The sequence below is a fragment of the Maniola hyperantus genome, chromosome 14 (assembly GCF_902806685.2).
Source record: "Maniola hyperantus chromosome 14, iAphHyp1.2, whole genome shotgun sequence".
NCBI classification, from domain to species: domain Eukaryota; kingdom Metazoa; phylum Arthropoda; class Insecta; order Lepidoptera; family Nymphalidae; genus Maniola; species Maniola hyperantus.
In genome coordinates, this window is record NC_048549.1 from 8,167,421 (window position 1) to 8,187,123 (window position 19,703).

The 19,703-nt window shown below is 34.5% G+C and overlaps 1 long non-coding RNA gene across 1 annotated transcript in view; it reads left to right on the forward strand.

Annotated features, from left to right (window-relative positions):
- Positions 1-3,680, forward strand: part of LOC138403267 (uncharacterized) — a 163,080-nt gene extending 159,400 nt beyond the window's left edge. The window contains exon 2 of the long non-coding RNA XR_011237572.1: positions 765-3,680. This is a non-coding gene — a long non-coding RNA (uncharacterized lncRNA). The remainder of the gene's footprint in view (positions 1-764) is intronic.
- The last annotated feature ends 16,023 nt before the right edge of the window (positions 3,681-19,703 follow it).

The window sequence follows — 19,703 nt, forward strand, 5'->3', positions numbered from 1 at the left end:
AGATTTAGAATTTGCAGGATTTTTTACTTAGTAAAATGGAGTTCCAATTATCCTGTGTTACCTAACTACTAGTTTGAAATTTAAAAAATTAAATTCAGAACGAAATCTGTTCTTAATAGGTAGGTAATTAGTTTAATTGCATAAATATTATTATCACACATAACAATGGTAGGTAATTATAATAATTAATTATCAACAATAAGCATTAAGAAGGGTTTATAATTCACCGTAATTGATCGATACTTGTAAGTAATGTACTCCTACAAATGTGTAGGTATGCTTACCTCTTGTAAAGTGTTTTTTTTTAAATTAATTTCATAAACAAAAATAATCAAAAAACAGCTCTATATAAAGAAAATTACCAAAATATAAAACAAGTTTTGTTTACTTTCAAATATTTGTGTTTTATTTATGTTATATTATTGCTTATCTAAAAAAAATATTAGCTAACTGTAAAAAATATTATAAGAGTTAGCGCCATCAATGTAGTTAATATTTTATTAGATATTCTTACTCACATTTGGCAAAATAAATCATTTAATTTCATATTGTTCCAAAAAATTTAGAATTTAGAAAAACTTGTGTTTCAAAGAAAATGGTATTTAGGACCAAAAAGTAAAAAGTTAAGTCCTACGTAGCATTCTATTTAGAAAAATTAGTTCACTTTTTTGGCGAGGTATGAGGATGGCAGTATAATTCCCGGAATTATCTTTGTTTAAGATAATATAATTATTATTGTCTTCGACAAAGAGAGTCTATCAAAGTCAAAGTCAAAGTCAAATGATTTATTCAAAATAGGTAATAAATTACTCTTATTGATTGTCTGGTATAGTGTTAGATTTGTAAGATAATATAGTGGTGATAATTATAACGCAAACTTAAAACTAAAGCTACGAGGGTTCCAAACGCGCCCAGGTCTGAGAAGAGCCCACAACAAACTCAGCCGGGTATTCTTTTTATTATCACCACTTTACAAATTTATTGAAACTTATTAGAACTATCACAAAGTCGTTAAGCAACTCATTCCCAAGCTTGCTTATCATTTAAATAATCCTTTACATTGTAATAGGATTTTTCAATTAGTTTACGTTTTATGAAAACTTTGAACTTGTTGAGAGACATCTCCAATATGTCTTCTGGAAGCTTATTATAGAAACGTATGGAATTACGAGCAAATGAATTGCTAACTTTACTGAGCCTAGAGGCGGGAATTACAAGTTTATTTTTATTTCTAGTATTTATATTATGACAGTCACTTTTTTTTTTAAATTTATTTATGTTTTTATGTACGTACAGTAAATTTTCAAAAATATATTGATTATGCACTGTCATAATTTTAACTTCCCTAAATTTAGTTCTCAGCGACTCTCGTGGCCCCATACTGTATATGGCTCGAACAGCCCTTTTCTGCAGCACAAAAATAGAATTAATATCAGCAGCATTACCCCATAATAATATACCATATGACATAATGCTGTGAAAGTAACTAAAATATACTAGTCTCGCAGTTTCTATGTCTGTCAACTGGCGAATCTTTTTTACCGCATATGCGGCAGAACTAAGTCTGTTCGATAAGTTATTTATATGAGAGCCCCATTGAAGTTTTGCATCTAACGTTATTCCAAGAAAAATAGCGGTATCCACTAAATCTAATTCCTCATTATTAAGTTGCACAGTGGTTTTCACCTGCTTAACATTTGGTAAAGTGAATTTAATACACTTTGTCTTTTTCCCGTTGAGAAGCAGGTTATTAGCTTCGAACCACTGTACTAACTTGATGAGAGAATTGTTTACTTCATCAAAAGTTGTTAAGTATCGATTGATTTTAAATAAAAGTGATGTATCATCAGCAAACAAGACTATCCCGTAATTGTCCTTAGCGAGGTAAGGAAGGTCATTGATGTAAATAAGGAACAGAAAAGGTCCTAAGATGGAACCTTGTGGCACCCCCATTTTTACAACGGATCCGGGAGATCGCTTTCCATTCACGTCTACCCTTTGTATTCTATCATTTAGGTAAGAACTCATCAATTCCAATGCTGCACCCCTAATTCCATAATGGTGCAATTTCGCGACCAATGTTTCATGATCAACGCAGTCGAAAGCCTTGGATAAATCACATAAAACGCCAAGCGCATCACGTGATTCCTCCCAGGCTTCAAATATATTTAGTATTAACTCAACACCAGCATCGGTTGTTGAGCGACCCCGTGTAAAACCAAACTGTTTGGTGTGAAATAAATCATTAATGTTGAAAAAATTAAGCAGTTGAGTTAAAATTATTTTTTCAAAGATTTTACTAAAAGTGGGTAGTACAGATATCGGTCTGAAGTTAGTGGGGTCACTAGTACTACCTGATTTAAATAATGGAATTATTTTACTATGTTTCATTAAGTCTGGAAACTCACCACAGTCAACACAATTATTGAATATTAATGCTAACTCGGGTGCAACAATATCAATTAATGATTTCACAACGTTAACGGAAATGCCCCACAGATCATTTGTTTTCTTATTATTAATTAATTTAAAAGCTTTGATAACGTCAGAGCAACTAACGTGACTGAATTCAAACATTTTATTACATTCAGGCACGTTATCCTCCAATAGTGAGAGAGCGGCGGCTGCTGAAGAGTTCAATGATTTTGTAGTAGAAACAGGAATATCTGTAAAGAAGGTCTCGAAAACGGTTGCAACCTCGGGGTCTGACGTAATCAACTTGTCATGATATTTTAGTTCAAAATTACAAGTTTTATGTGTCACTCTTCCTGTTTCTTCGTTAACTATTTTCCAGGTAGTTTTTACTACATTGGAGCTGTTTTTAATTTTTGCCTGGATATATTTTGACTTGGCTGCAATGCAATCTCTCTTAAACTTTTTGGAAAACAGTTGAACGTACTGCTTGAATTCGTCACCAGTATCATATTGTCGCTCCGCATACAATTCATATAGTTTTTGTCTACTTTTATGTAGTTCTACTGTTGCCCATTCACTAAAAACTTTTGCATCAGTAGTCAAGACCGATTTACTGGTGAATATTGAGTTAAATATAGTATTGAATATATTAAAAAATGTATTATACATTTCATCAGGACTAAACCCATTTGACAAAAATGGAAGGTGTTTTATAAGGCTTAGTCTCATATTCTCAATTCGGTCAGACGTTACTGGTACAAAGGTTATTCTACGTTTAGAATTTTTTTTCTTCAAATTTTCAAACTGGATCAACTGTCCACAATGATCCGAATCCAATTTGCTAATTATGGTTTTAGTAATTGGATTTATATTTGTAAAAATATTGTCTATACATGTGGCGCTAGTTACAGTTATTCTTGTAGGCTCCATAAACATGTTGGATAGGTTGTAGGATTTGAAAAGATTTAATAATTTGCCATTTAAAGGGCTACTTTCCAAAATATTTACATTAAAGTCTCCGCACACAATCAGCTTTTTATTTGATTTTGAGATTTTGAATAAGACTTCATCCATTACCTTTTCAAAAAGATCAAAGTTAGACAAGGGTGGTCTATATACAGACACAACAATGAATTGCTCAAGTTCAACTGAGGATAGTTCTATTGTTCGCTCAACAGACAGGCTCTCTATGTCATTTCGATTCTTGAATTTTAATTGTTTGCTAAGCAAAATTAACGAGCCGCCATGAATCGCATTGGTTCTGATCCTTATACTACATCATCACTATCTATTATCATACACTCATAATAATATAGGTAGATACCTATTGGTATATTGGGTTTCCTGCAGAACATAATTATTTGGGAAAATATTAGGTATATATGCCATGTAGAAAAACCGATAAGTAGATATCTTTGTATATGTATAGAGTTCACTTAAATATTCTTCGACTTAAAATTATTAATGTTTTTAATTAATATTTATTTTTTATCAGGATCCTAAGCTTTTATTTTTAACTAGCTTATGCTCGCGACTTCGTCCGCGTGGACTACAAAATTTCAAAACCCTATTTCACCCCCTTAGGAGTTGAATTTTCAAAAATCCTTTCTTAGCGGATGCCTACGTCATAATAGCTATCTGCATGCCAAATTTCAGCCCGATCCGTCCAGTAGTTTGAGCTGTGCGTTGATAGATCAGTCAGTCAGTCAGTCATTCAGTCAGTCAGTCAGTCAGTCACCTTTTCCTTTTATATATATAAAATAAAGATAGATTGCACACTTAAATACAATTGATGAGTAATGAGTAATGAATCAAAAAAAAATTAATCAAACAGATTTTTTACACATTAGAATATAGAAATTATAATTTAATAATGGTTACACACCGGGTAACCTTTATTAAATTGTAAACTAGGACAAAAGACTAGTTACATAATTAAGTGGTACCTAAGGATCACATTCAGCAAGGTCCTATCACTTTATCCTTATTCCATTTCTGTAAAACATAGGGCCTGTAAACTGGGCCCATATCGTAGCAACCATCTTATCAAACCCTAATTTGATTTGCGTTCAGAGAAGCAGTCCGATAAGCGCTTAGCGAAGACAAAATGGAATTTATGTCCCCACGGATAGCTCCCACAAAAAGGGCTCAAATAAATCTTCCCCCCAACTTAATAAAGTCTTCGTTGACGTTTTATCTGAAAGTGTAGCAATAACAGCCGTCTTTTTATAGTGTTGCCGACGACGCTTGGTACAAGCGTTACTACAGACAAAGTTACCACAAGTAAAACGGTATTTTAACAAAGATATTTTGAACACTTTCAAGCCTGAAACATTTTTTGTAATATTTAACAGTTCTGTTTACCTTCATTTTCGTATTGACTTCAACAAATCATTAACTCTGGGTATAAACATGACGAATATCAATCTGTAAAATATGAATTTATATTGATAAATAATTATTTTTAAAGTTCTGTAATAAAACATGGGATCTTTATAGTTTTGCCCATTCCATTTGTCTGTCTGTTTGTCTGTGTTTCACAGCCATTTATTCAGAAAATATTACAACTGTAAATTTAAAAAGCATGGTCATAGAAACTTGTAAGCGCCACGCAAAAGATGTATATTTTGAAAAAAAAGTGACCTAATCAAGAAAATCTCCTAATCACGAAAAGTGAGTCAAAAATTTTTTTTCGGTATGATGCCCTAAATTCAGACCTTGTTGAATAGTTATTTTCAAATCATTATGAAGTTTCAAAGTTCTTGAAAAGAAATATGATTTACGATTTATGATTTACTATCGACACCGCATCGTGGTCAACTGATACAAGTTCGGTGGACATTTATTTTGAATCCATTGAAGGTTTTCTGCGAAATATTATTAATATCACTCACAGAAGCAGCAATGTAAAACAAACAAATGTCAGATGAGTTTGATGGCTATCAATTAGTATTGATAACTGAATTATCGAATCACCCGCAGGTCTTGGATCTATATGCCATCTGTGCATACTATTCGAAGACTGGTCTACAATAACTGAGGAATTTTGGACGAGAATTAATTTCGAAGCTTCCCGAACTAATCTTTAAAGAAAATTCACACAAAAAATAACTTTGTAGCTAATAACTATTATTCTTGTTAACGATACAAGACTTGTTATAAATATGACTACGGAACACTACCTATGTATGTATGCTCTGGCATGCTCTTGACCAGTTATTTTTGTATGGTAGGTAAGTCTAATTTTAAAATTTAAATTCAGTCTCATTTCGGAAAATTTAAATATGGACTTTTAACTATACGAGGTATGTTTGCATAGTTTGTATTTAAAATCGAATCTACAAGTATTTTTAATACGTTCCATATTCAAAGCAGCATTGGGAATCCAATCAATATGCAACCGAGAACACATCTCGTAGACGTTAAAAAGATACTTTCAATATTCCCAACGGGAAATACAGGAATCTCATATCTGATATCAGATACGATTGGTTCAGTGATCATACTTATAAACATGGTTTCAAGTTGAATGGAAGCCCAATTTTTTTCCTATCGTATTTTTCTAATCTTATAAAGTCTAAACAATCAATAGTTATACCTACCTACTAAATACTGAATGACTGGACTTTAGTCAGCTTAAATCCTTGGGACTAGAAACTAGAGATTTTCCATTTACCTACCAAAATTTACCCCGTCTCGTTTTTAAAAAGCAATTTCAAAATAGTTTTTGAGTTATCCGCCTAAAACTGTGGGAACGTAGACTATAAGTTTGTAAAGTTTGGTCATACGTACAATTATTTTTAAAAGCTTCTGTTTTTCTTAAAGCATTATGTAAAACTTCTAAATTCTTATCTAAAACTACTTTTTGCAGTTAACCGTTTTTTAGAAATAGGACAGTAGGCTGTTAGACTCACTCTTAGGGTCACTAGCTAATAACCAATTCGACTATTTATGGATTAAAAAAAAAATGTTCAATATGATTTTAATTTCTACACATTTATATTCTGGTTAGAATCTACCAAATGAATATAAATAGTCCGTAAATATCACTACTCACGCGCCATTATAACTCTATGGGTCAACTGTCATGATGGTCCTTTAGATTAGTTTTCAGAATCGCTAAAATTCAGCGATCGTCCTTTATTTTATTACATCTCGCCTCATTATCCTATACTTGATGATGCCAAAAACTTAGTTTACGTCAAAAGTAGGGTTCACTCTTAAAATCTAAATATATAAAAGGAAAAGGTGACTGATTGACTGACTGACTGACTGATCTATCAACACACAGCTCAAACTACTGGACGGATCGGGCTGAATTTTGGCATGCAGATAGCTACTCGTATTATGACGTAAGCATCCGCTAAGAAAAGATTTTTGAAAATTCATTCCCTAAAGGGGTGAAATAGAGGTTTGAAATTTGTGTAGTCAACGTGGACGAAGTCGCTAGCATAAGCTAGTAAGGACTAAAATCGTACTTTTGACATGAAAACACAAAAAGTTAAAATGGCGCGTGAGGAGTTAAATTTTACTCGTTATACATACATTACGTAACTTTTTAATACCGGCATTGCGAATAAAATACCTGACTCGCTCGGGTATCATCTACATGGATAACTCTTCGCATAAACCAGCAAATTAGTTCTTATTCATCATGGAGACAAAGCATAAGCCTGCGTTTGAAATACTTACAAAAGATGCAGTGAATGTGTGGGAATTAGACATTATGTAGGTCAGAATGATGTAGATAGGTTATATTATTATAGCACAGTCTACTCATTTTTATTTAGGTATCGGGGCGGATCGCTAGGATCCGCCCCGATACCTAAATAAAAATGAGTAGACAGAGTACAGCTGCACACGAGTAGCTTATTACAATTTTCGTAGGGATCTCTGATTTTTTGGAAATAAAATATAGTTTATGTCACTCAGGAATAATTTAGCTTTCTACTGGTGAAAGAATTTTTTAAATTGGTTCATTAGTTACAGAGATTACTTCCTACAAACAAACTTACAAACTTTACCTCGTTATAATATTAGTATAGATATAGATAAAAATAACTAGAGATCAGTAGGGCGATTGTCTAAAACCTGCATCAATCATTATTACAGTCTCAATTGTTCTGATTGGCTGAATTTGTGTGATTCTTGTTGCAACAATGCATTGTGGCTAATAGTGAGCGAGAATTAACCAATCAGAGATGATTGCGATCGTGACATTGTAGCTGTCAAACAACCGCGGTAGGGCCACAGATTATCTACTCGTATACAAGCTCTTTCGATGTCTTGTTTCTCGTATGAGAGAGGGGAGAGGGAAAGAGACATTAGAAACAAGAGTGTACGTGATAACAAGAGAGGCTTTTATCTGGGCAGCATTTTAGGCAGCTGAATATCATTTTATTGCGTCGTGACAAGAGTCGTTATTTATTTAAACATCTTTGCGGAGTGAACCTTCTGTACCCTTAAGTAGTATGGGGTACCTAGAAGGTACTAGGTATAGGTATTTATATGTATTAAGCGATAACAGTAACGGGAAGGGTGGGCGGTGCACAGTGTATGCTGCACACTGTCCCATAAAGTGTATCTATCTGGTTCAGCGGTTTATAGCAAAAGAACTTGTTATTCACTGTGAAAATAAATCATGTCAGTATAATTTCGATCGAGTATAAAGATGGAAAGCAATTTAACGATTTGTAGGATTTAAAAGTACATTTAATTTATTTGATTTCAGTAGATCGGGTTTCAGTTTTACTCTGCAACGGCATCAATGCGTTTTATGAGTGTTTACTCTATACATATGAATGAAGTCAGCAGGATTATATGACGTCTGCATCGGTTTTCAATATCCCTCTCTTTATTGAATTGAAGTCGATGAACTTGAATGGCTTTACACGTCGTATCAGAATTCAATTTCGCTGGCAATGTATCACTTATTTTTATGTACGCGCTGAGTGTACCAATGTGTCAGACTCTCATCACATCCATGAGTGACGACTGACGTACCTATCTTTTCAATATCCATACTATTTAATAATGATTTTAATATTATAAATGCGGAAGTGTGTCTGTCTGTCTGTTAACTTTTTACGGCTCAACAGTTTCATCGATTTTGATGAAAGGAGATCGCCCGTGAACAGGCCCTCTTTTGTGGCGTCGTGTCAAAACTTATTTTTTTTAAATGTATTATTTTTTTACGATTATGTTTTATAACGACTTTTTTTCACTCTATTATTGAAAATATCCACAATTACAGTTAGAATCATAAACATGCATTTATTTTGAAGAAGTATTAATTAAATATAACCTCAATATCAGCAATATAAAAAATAAGATTTCTTTAAAACCAGGGTGAATAAATAGAAATCGTTTGCAGAATATAAAGAGTTAATTATTTGTCTACAAAATAAAATTAAAACCATGGTGACATAACAATTATATTAGGGGGGGCCCAAAGCTAAATTTTCCTAAGAAAATGGGCAATCTCTTTTGGTACAGAGTTAGCTTACATCCCGGGGAAGGTCATTAGGCTTTTTATCCCGGGAAATCAAAGAGTTTCCATGAGATTTTTAAAAAACCTAAGTCCATGCGGATGAAGTCTCGGCCATCATGTTGTATAAATGAATGCACAAAATTTAAAGTAGAAAAGTGAAAATACAAAAGTTCAGGAAAGGGCAGTATTATACGGTCTAGGTTCGGTATTTTTTCACTACTGTGTCAATCACACCGATTCCAAAAATCTTATTATAGAACTACTTGATTCTTGTATATACATAATATATTCGGTAATAAATTAAATTATTTTTTACTTTTTAGTGGTTATATTAAGGTATTGAAGTCGGTTTTTTTTGTAAAAAAAATATATGGTTAAACGTGAGATGCGTGTGTCCAGAGGATCGTAGGGTTTCCCTACAGGATTGTAATTTCCCGTTCATTGTTGTTTGTGTTATTATCCCGCTAAAAAGGGGAGGTTGAATTTATAGTTTTCTGGCTCAAAGCACTGCTTGATTTATTTATTTTCCTTTACTTAAAGTTTGCCTAACATTTGTGCATTAATTATGAATTTTAGTAAAACGCTTGTTTATTTTAAGAAGAAATTTAATAAATTGTAATAATGAGCTTTTTCGGATTTATATAGATGAAACTTATTGATGTCATGTGGGATAACATTTTTTTTACTAAAAGAAGTCATCATCTATACCTTAGCTAGGTACTCAAACAGGTTGAAAAATCGTTAATTTTGAGTTTTAAATTAAGACGAAAGATTGAACATTGATTGGCATGTGTTGCCTAAATAATCACCGTAACAAATATATGAAAATATCGAACATTGTAGTAAATAGTTGAAAAACCAGTGGCGACAAGAAAAATACTAAAGTTAGGTCATTACGTTCACCCAGCGAGTTTGAGTGCGAAGTTTGCTCCATTTTGCCTTAGACTAGGGGCAACATGATCGATTAGATAGAAATCGGGACTTTCGATTAATAGTAAAGCATTTTCAGCGTATGCAACTAACCATTTACGATCCACAGCTATTGCTGAATGCTCTTGTATGGCTATTGAATGTTTTATAGCATTATCAATCAATACGCGTCCAATGCTGGATATAGATCTCTTGTTGTGTAGGGACTTCCACACGCCACGGTCTTGGGGCGCATGTAGCTTCAGCGGCTCCCTGCAACTCGTTTGAAATCGTCTGCCCATGTAAAAGCGGTTACTCCAACGCTGCCCTTTCCAGTGCGAGGTCGCTTTTCTAGCACCTTGGGACCCCAACATCAACAGATTTTTCGAACTATATGCCCACCCATTGCCACTTCAGGTTAAGCATGGTATAGTTCAACCGGTTGAGCTATATCGATTGGTTCTCCTAATCTATTCATTTCTGATTTGGTCACGTAGACGAATGCTGAACATTGCTCTTTTTATCATTTTCATAAGAATCTTTTGGACAGTTTCAAAAAAGTTTATTAGGATATTCCCTAATGTGTTGAAAAGTGTGGTAAGCCTACTTTGGCTACTAAATTCTGTCCTCCCTTCTGGAGCTGGATTCAAAAGTGTTAACATCTTTCTTAACTTTCTTTTCTACGGTTATGTGTACAGTTCGGCTTTGTGGAACTGTAATTTAATGAATAGGGGTTCCTTTCCTAATAGTATTTTACGTGGTAAGGTTTGTTTACCTACCCGCTTTCGATAGAAGCTAAGTTTTTATATACTTTTTTAACCTTGACAACCTCCCTGGCGCAGTGGTAAGCACTGTGGTCTTATTAGTGGGAGGTCCCGGGTTCGATTCCTGGCAGGGATTTGGAATTTCATAATTTTTAAATTTCTGGTCTGGTCTGGTGGGAGGCCTCGGCCGTGGCTAGTTACCACCCTACCGGCAAAGCCGTGCCGCCAAGCAATTTAGCGTTCCGGTACGATGTAGAAATCAAAGGTGTATGGGTTTAATAAAAACTGCCATACTCCTTCCAGGTTAGCCCGCTCCCACCTTATACTGCCTCGTCACTTACCATCAGGTGAGATTGCAGTCAAGGGCTAACTTGTATCTGAATTTAAAAAAAATTACAATTTATTAATTATTATTCGTTGTACTCACAGATTAGGGAAACTTAAGTGAATATTAAGGGTTTCGTACCTCAAAAGGAAAAAAGGGACCCTTATAGGATCACTTCGTTGTCTGTATGTCTGTCCGTCTGTCGTGTCTGTTAAGAAAACCTATAGGGCACTTCCCGTAGACCTAGAATCGTGAAATTTGGCAGATAGGTAAGTAGGTCATAATAATATAGCACAAGTAAAGAAAAAATCCAAAAATCGTGAATTTGTGGTTACATCACAAGAAAAAAATTAAATGTGTTCATGAACAAATAATTAATAGTTTCAATTTTCAAGGTAAGATTATTATACCAAGTGGGATATCATATGAAAGAACTTTGCCTGTACACTCTAAAACAGATTTTTATTTATTTTTATACATACCTAATAGTTTTTGATTTATCGTGCAAAATGTCGAAATAATACGACTGTATTACGGAACCCTTGGTGCGCGAGTTAGACTCGCACTTGGCCGGTTTTTTAAAATTGGTAGTAGTTAAAAAAGAAGTACCTATAGTTCAAGAACATTACATCATGAAGAGCCTTTGTTGTGTTAGTCAGTCAGTCAGCTTTTCCTTTTAAATATACAAATTCCTAAAAGGCCGGCAACGCATCGGCGGCTCCTCTGGTGCTGCAAATGTTCATGGGCGGCGGTAATCACTTAACATCAGGTGACCCGCCTGCTCGCTTGCTCGCTATATCTATTAAAAAAAAAAAAAAAAAAAAAAAAAAAAAATCCCACGGGATGTATGGGAAAAATAAAACTTTACCGTAAACGAATTTGTTCCATAGAAATACGAGGATCGGCATGTTTTGCTGATTAATATTCGAAGGCGTTCTAGATAGTTGTTTTTTCGTTAGTTTTCTTAAGAGATAAGCAAATCGTAGAAACCTTCTTGTAGAAACGCGTAAGCGACGCCTCCCTGCGACTCGTCTGATGTCGTCCGTCCACCTAGTGAGGGGGTTTTCCAACTGCGCCTTCCGGTGCGAAGTAACATTTTCTTTAAGATAACGGAAAAACAGACTAAGTACATAATCTGTGTCATTCACGTACCGACTAGATAGGTATCTAATAAATCCCCGGAAGAGACTGTAAAAGACTTATGTTTTCCTAGAAAATGTATTGAAAATATCCAATTTAACGTTTCCGAGACGGAGTAGCGACAACTACGTTTGCAAAGAGATTCAATTTCCACAGCAGCGGAAATGATATCATAATGTTTTTACGTTTCTTAGACCAAAAGGTATTTTGTATAGAAGTTGTGAGTGTGATCCATCTAACGGTAGGTAATATTAGGACAAGTTTTAGTTTTTCAAAAATCTTATTTGGAAGTTTGCGCTGTCGCTTTTGTCCGCATGGAATATTCATTTTCCTGTAGAGCAAATACATTTTTATTAAGGTAAAATTTTAGCATAGTACTAGATACATGATACCTGCGACTTCGTCCACGTGAATGTAGGTTTTTTTAAAAGTCCCTTGGGAACTCTTTCCCTTTCGAGATCAAAAGTAGCCTGTGTGTGTCTGCAGGCTGCAAAATATCTCTGTACTCGTCGAAATTGTTAAACTGATGGACTTTGAAATGGCAGCAGACACTAATTATAATATTCAGTAGGTAAGGGTATCCGTCTTTTCCCCAAGTTATCTGTCTCTCATCACAGCGGTTTAACCGTGAAAGGATAGTAAACTGACAAAAATAGACAAACTTGAAATGTGGTAATACCGTAAATATTATAGTAACAAATAATCTGTAAACAGGGTGTAACCAGAACGCTGGCAAAAACGAAGACAGGTGATAGTACTGATGATTACTGATATGATACCACAAAAAAAAATGCGAAAATAAATATTAAAAAATCCCATAATTTTATAAAAGTTTACGATACCTATATTGCAAATATAACATCTGACTGACGCTAGAGGTCAGCGTTTTGCACCGTGTATATAAAATTCAAAGTCCTGACTGACTGACTGACCTATATGTACCTATATCAACGCACAGCCTAAGCCGCTGAACCTAGAGAGTAGAGACAAATTTTGTGCTTGTGTTCTTTGTAAAGAGTAGACATCCACTAAAAAGGGATTTCTGAAATTCTACCCCTAAGGTTAAATAGGGGTTTGAAATTTATGTAGTCCACGCAGACGAAGTCGCAAACATAAGTTAGTTTTTATACTAAAGCACTAAATCGGACTTTAACACAGCTAAGTACCTAGATACATATTTTTTCAATCAATGTTCCAAGAGTAGGTACAGAATTTAATTTAGGTACTTACCTAGGCCTTCCAACATGAATGCCTACCTACATTACTCCTAAATAATAATTCTGTTCTAGCTAGCAAAATAAAACGCCTAGTAAAATAAATATAGATAATATTGTTTGTCTATGATGCCAAAAACTGGCGAAAATGTTTCCCCGCATTCAGCTTTTATATTCATTCGCCGATATCACCCGGGGGCTAACATCATTGGCATCGACGTAACACGATGCGTCCCGCATGTCATTTCATTGCCTGCAGGCGCAAGAAATTGCATGAAATATACCTATCGCAACCTCCCAGCATAAGAAAATCCAGCTACATGCTGAAATAAACCTTAACCATCTAGTTTTAAAATCTATAAGTAATTTTTTGATAGATCAAAATATGTTGGTTATTTTGGTATAGGCGTGTGCTTTATGCATCCCTCCAGGGCATATTGGACACAATCTGCGATACCTGACGTGGTTTGGAATTTCATTATAGTCTATTGACTGATTATGGTGATATGAAACGGAAGATAGGTATTGCGGTTCGAGCGCTCTCCCTTGGTAGCTTTTCATCTTTTTAATAAAAGCTTACAGTACGCGTCAGAAAATAATGTACATCGACCTTTAGAAAGAGGTGTCGACTTTGTAGAGCGTTGTCTCTGTCACTCATACCTATGTGACGTTTATTTGATAAGATTAAACGTAGGTACCTACCTACCTCAGAAAACCATTTTAACGGGTGTACTTAACTGAACACTCTTAGAAGTAAACCATTGAGCAACTGGAAAACTTTTTAAATTCAAACAATGGGTAGGTAAGTAAGTTACACAAAAGCTTTTGATATTCAACATCAAATATGTGTCTATACTCTATGGGGGTTCTCTTTATGAAGTTTCAAACTCTATTAAAAGCTCCCAAACTTTAAGTTTATATAGGCTCATAATATAATTTAAATGTCCCTTAACTGAATCCTTCTCATTATCGATTTAATAACGTCGGTAACTGAAACAAACGGTCAACTAAATTTTCCAAAAAATATATATTTAGGTACCTATTTAATATATTATTATAATATGAATAAGTACCTAAGTATTAAAACATACCTTCTCTTAATTTCAACTGTTTCTATCCAGTAACCTTGATTAATAATACTTGAAGTTAACTAAAGAAGGTATAAAGTAGGTACCTACCTAATGTGTTTTGTGGACGCAAGTACCTTTTTAAATTATGTATTAGTTACCTACTTCGTTTACCTCAGAAAATATATAAGCCACATGTGATAAAGCCACACATTATTTGGACCTTAATGTTACCTTTTACACAATTTATCATCGTCGCGGGCTAAACTTTTTCCCCTTAGTAAATAATGTAAATATGAATTTATGGCCCCACAAGATTAGCTTTGTCTGTAATATAACCATATTACAGACCTAAACTTCCGCTAAAGGAAGTTAAGGTCGCAGTCTAGAGGTGGGTCTTTGGTTCATTACAACTAAGTCATCATCATCATCATCATCATGAACAACCGATAGAAGTCCACCGTTGGACATAGGTCTCTTCCACACGCCTTGCGCTGCCTGAATCATTTCAATTATAGGAATGACTCTTTAACCAGACACATTTTATTAGAAGTTTAGGATAGTTAAACTAACACTGACTTCATAGACAAAACATAATTTGGTTCACTCAAAAACTGAGGCACATACTCCGGACCTTTAGAGTCTAGACTCTAGTTATAACAAGTTAAACGAGGGTATAAAGCTGTATACAAAAGCTAGTACAAAATAAATACAGTTTTACGAACTCCTTTTAGCTTCAAAAAAGGGATCACAAAAATAAAAATATATTGTTTCTCTGTATCGGATGAAAATGTTTTCCCCTAGCACGTTATTCAGCTTTTATATTCATTCATCGGTATCGCCTGGGGACTAGTATTCAGCTAGGTGAGTGTAGAAACATAACACTAGGCGAATATAACTCAGTTTATAATACTTTTATTATTAAACAAGATAAAGTTGAAAACTAAATTCCGACTATACGATCATCTTAACAAACTCTGAAATATAATAGTAAAATTGGGTTTTAAACGGTTGGTATATTTTAATAGTATACTGTATTTATATTTATGAACTCAGTATTTTTTCTCTTTCATTTGACATCCCATTCGATACAAAAGCAAAAAAAAAAAATTTTAACACCCCCACTTTTTTGGATATAACATCCGTCAGATCAATTTTGTTCATATAAAATGTAGCCTTTATCACAAAAATTTTATATGAAGCAGTTTATGCTTCACCGTTTGGCGTCCGCGTTGATGAAACACAAAGTGAAGCATAAACTGCTTCATATAAAATGTTCGTGGTATTTTGAATCCGTGCCTTGTCCACGCCTGGCACGGATCGAGGCCGCCATATGTTAGCACAAAGCATCCTTTAAAGCTAAGTAAATCTGAGTCGATTTTCAATAATTCAGTTAACGTTGAACCTCCCAGGTTCTACGTGAAGTTCAAATGTACCAAACTTCGCACTCAAGTGTCTGGGCGCTCGTAATGACTCAATTTCCTCGTTTTCTTTGTGGACCATTGTTTATCAACAATTTACTTCAGCTTTTACTTCTACTCGGTTCACGTAATAAAAATTTGAATTGAGGAAATGCTGAGAAGATGGTATTATTAAGTTAAATCTGCAGTCTTTCTGGTAAAGAACGGCTAACCCGAAAAAGTAGTTTTTGAGTTATCGCTAAAATATGTAGGATTTTTTTCAAAACCTATGGTGTTTTTAAAAACCGTAGGTTTGCCACATGCATAGACCTGCTACACGATTCAAGTTTTCCGTTAGCTTTTAGTATAGTCTTATATCAAAATACATTTTTAGAAACATCAGTTTCTCTGTTTTCCATGATTTTTAGCAAAAACTCAAAAACTACTATTTGGGGTTAGTAACTCTACGCTTACGCTTTGGGAAAGCGTGTTTTCATCAAGACAATGACATAATTAAGTGTAACCCTTACCAATATTCTAAATAGGTACGTATCAGCCACACATTAGAGAAGTAAAGGCTTTATCTATGGTATCAGCTGTATCAAACAGCTTTGCTATGTTTGGTAGGTACTTTATTTTCTTCCCAATAAAACGAATACTTACTTGACACAAAACATTAGCAAGAAAAAGCTCATAGAAAACATTTTATCCCTGAAAAATTAAGGGTTTCCTCGCATTCTTTAAGAACCACGCGAACAGAGTTGCGTACAAAAACATACAATTACAGTATCTATTACTTAATTACGTTTAAAGTTTAAAACCTTGTTTTCCCCATAAGGATGGGTATTGTATTGCCAAGAGGTTAAAAATTCTATCAAGATATTCATGATTCCATTTTAATTTTTTGACTAGGTAAGTACTATAATTTTTCCATTCACACAAAATTCATACATTTTATAATGGCGTAAATGGTGCAGTCAAAGTCATTCCAAACAATTAATCACGTGCAGCTAGCCGGAACAGCAATCCGGCCTCCCCTCTTTAATGGGTTATTCCCACAAACAACTGTACTTTAAATGAAAATTTACAATCCTCTAGAGGAATCCTAATGGTAGCTAGTCCTGCTTTTTAGCATATTATACGTGATCCCGGGGTTATAATATGACTCTAGAAAATTATTGTGAATCACATGAGTGACCGCCCGCGGCTTTAGGTATAAAATATAAATCTCCTTTATTCCCTATCTCGTGGGAATTTCAGTTTGTTGGTTGTCTACAATCTTGATTGCAAAATTTCAGTTTTGTAGATCCAAGTGTTTGGGCAGGGCGTTGATGAGTCAGTGAGTGAGTCAGGACTTTTCTTTGTATTGATAAAAGGTGGTTCATGATCCAGAGCAAATGCAAGCCTGAACAACCAGAGCAGCTGCAAGACCTGCACGTGACCAGTGGTATGTAAGTCGTAGGCGAGGGTGAGGTAAGAAGCAAACTAGAGATAGTTTGCTTCTTATTGCACCAAATAGACGATGGCCGCATTTTCGTGCACGTGGATTTAGGTTTTTAAAATCCAATGGGAACTCATTGATTTTTCCGGCAAGTTTTCTATATCCGTTTCCGGGATGCACGCTAGCACTCTACCAAATAGATATGATGTCCGCGAATTCATCTACGTGGATTTAGGTTTTAAAAATTCCGTGGGAAAACTTTGATTTTCCGGTGTAAAAAGTAGCTCCAGAAATCAGTGAACACCCACGGGTTGTAAGCTATTTTTATTTAGAGATTTTTTAATCTTACAAATACCTTCATAAGAAATGAAATACGATATTTGAGGCGCAAAAAGTCTTTCAGGAGGCATTGTATGCACTACGGATTCAATACAAACTCCTTTCAGGAACCTAAGCTGCGAAATCGATACGTTTATATCGGCACTTGAGTCAACTTGTAACGACTTTTGGGTAGAGATGGACCATTTCACAGGAAGCATGTCAAAAATTACGTGAAAATACTTTTCACATAAAATGTAATAAAAATATTAAAATCCAACAAAGATTTACAAAGTTACAGGCATTTTAATTTTGGCGTGGAAGGTTCTTCTATTCCTTTCTCGCAAAATGAAAATTTGTATGAAACCGTACGAAGCTACTATCGCATAGGGAGGTGAAAATTCTATATCGCTATCTCTGTCTAATCAGAAATATTTAAATGCTTATAACTTTTTTGTTATTCGATCGATTTAATTAGTTTTTCAGTTCACTTCATTATTTTTATCCTAGTTTATAATAAAGTAATAAAAAAGTTGGAGTCAAATACCCAATTGGCAAAATAAATAATTTCAATTCAATAAAATTAGAGAAGATTGCAAAATTACGAAGTGAAATCGCATGAAGAAAATACTACATTTAATTTTTTCAATTTATTTTCAACTAGCTTATTGCTCGCGACTTTAGTACCGTGGACTATTTTACCTCCTTATAGGGTTGAATTTTCAAATATCCTTTCTTAGCGGATGTCTACGTCATAATAGCTATCTGCTTGCCAAATTTCAGCCCTATCCGTTCAGAAGTTTGAACTGTGCGTTGATAGATCAGTCAGTCAGCTTTTCCTTTTATATATTTAGATTTTCATGCGCGTATTGTCATCGAACCGAGCTAACTCGGTTCGATGTCAGAAGACGCTAAAGTGTAAGCGAGCGAGAACACTTGCATCGCTGCATATTGGAAAGAGAAAAACATCTAGTTGAATTAATTTAACCAACGATTATAAGTGCAAAAGTTGGGAAATCACTTGACGTGAAATTACTGTGAAGAAAAGGAATAATTTCACTAAATGAAAATGATTTCAAAGTAGCAATAATTCCCATCACTACTTTTGGGCGACAGTGTTAAATATTTTATGGGCCCTTTTTAACCCTCTAAAAATCAATTCAAGACAAAGAACTTAAGGGAGGGTCCCTTATCTTGCGGCGCCAGCTGTGTTGAAACAATACCTATGGTTTTATTAAAAGTATTCCCTCTAAATCCCTTCACCGATACTGTTTCGTCTATTACATTTTTCATGGTTATTGTATTTTGCGCGAATATTTTTGACCAGTATAATATTTTTTTCACTGTCGACTTTTTTCGCATCTATGGATCTATGTAAACAGTAAGCGACAGATCAGGATGACAATCTGTAGCTGCGCCTCTAAATCTAAAAAGTAGCAAACGCGACTAATTCTGTGTTGCACAAGCTCTATATTGAAATAGCAGATCAAAATGCATTATCATCACAAACTATAGTTGTCTGTGATTATCACTTTCATAATGCTCCTTGTGATAAAGAATGGCAATAGATTAACACCTATCAAGGAGGTTTAGTTTAGAGATTGTGTACAACAGAATTAGCCTCATTGTAGCCAACATTTTTTTTCAACAGTAGATCCGTATAAGGACTTAGGAAACTATGTTTTAATTTATATTTTGAAAATTTATCTACTTTATAAGCAGTGTATGCGAACATAATACAAAATAATTAGGTATACAGCTTATTTATTGTTTAACTTTGCCAAAGTGTGTCAAAATAATTTACCATTAAAACGCGTGTACGAGAAGTTATGTTTGAGGTACCTACCTACGCTTTAATACAAAGCAAAACATTGGTTTTGTGGCCGGTGAGCGGGTGACTCGACTAATTTTATAATGAACAAAATGCTTTAGGCGGAAAATGTTCAATTAAGTCCGAAAGGGCGCGTTTTTTTTGAGAGGCAAAATTTCATTATTAAAGCGGTCTTGTAATTAAAATTAATTAACTTTAATTGATATCATGAGGCTCACGAGCACTTTGAAATTAGGCATTACCGTTGAAGATTTACAGATTATTATCTTATCTTTAGGCCATGGTCAAACATATTCTTGTTATAGCTTCTTGAAGTTGTAGTAGGTACTTATTCTACGCGACAGGTCTATATAGCAATCGGGGTATGATGCCCGCGCTATCCCGCACTG